Raw genomic sequence first — 201 nt, 5'->3', positions numbered from 1 at the left:
TAAGAATATGATATGATATAATATCTGGACACACATCTATAAAGTTGTATATCATTGGATCTTTCTAGATAGAGATCCTTTTGGTCCAGTGTAGATGACATAAATAAACGATAAAAAGGAGGTCCATGTTCAAAATCCCTTTTTTAACACACTGTAAAACTCAATCATGACATCTGTGTCGATGCTAAAGCTCAATATGAT

At 31.8% G+C, this 201-nt stretch overlaps 1 protein-coding gene across 1 annotated transcript in view; it reads right to left on the bottom strand.

Moving 5' to 3' along the window:
• The window catches only part of rskra (ribosomal protein S6 kinase related a), a 7,212-nt gene that overhangs the window by 2,087 nt on the left and 4,924 nt on the right, over positions 1–201 (bottom strand). The window lies entirely within an intron of this gene.

Source organism: Morone saxatilis, unplaced genomic scaffold (assembly GCF_004916995.1).
Source record: "Morone saxatilis isolate NCDOM2014 unplaced genomic scaffold, NCSU_SB_2.0 Contig8, whole genome shotgun sequence".
Classification (NCBI taxonomy): Eukaryota; Metazoa; Chordata; class Actinopteri; family Moronidae; genus Morone; species Morone saxatilis.
Note: the sequence above shows the minus strand (reverse complement) of the source record. Positions and strands in the feature narration are given on the sequence as shown.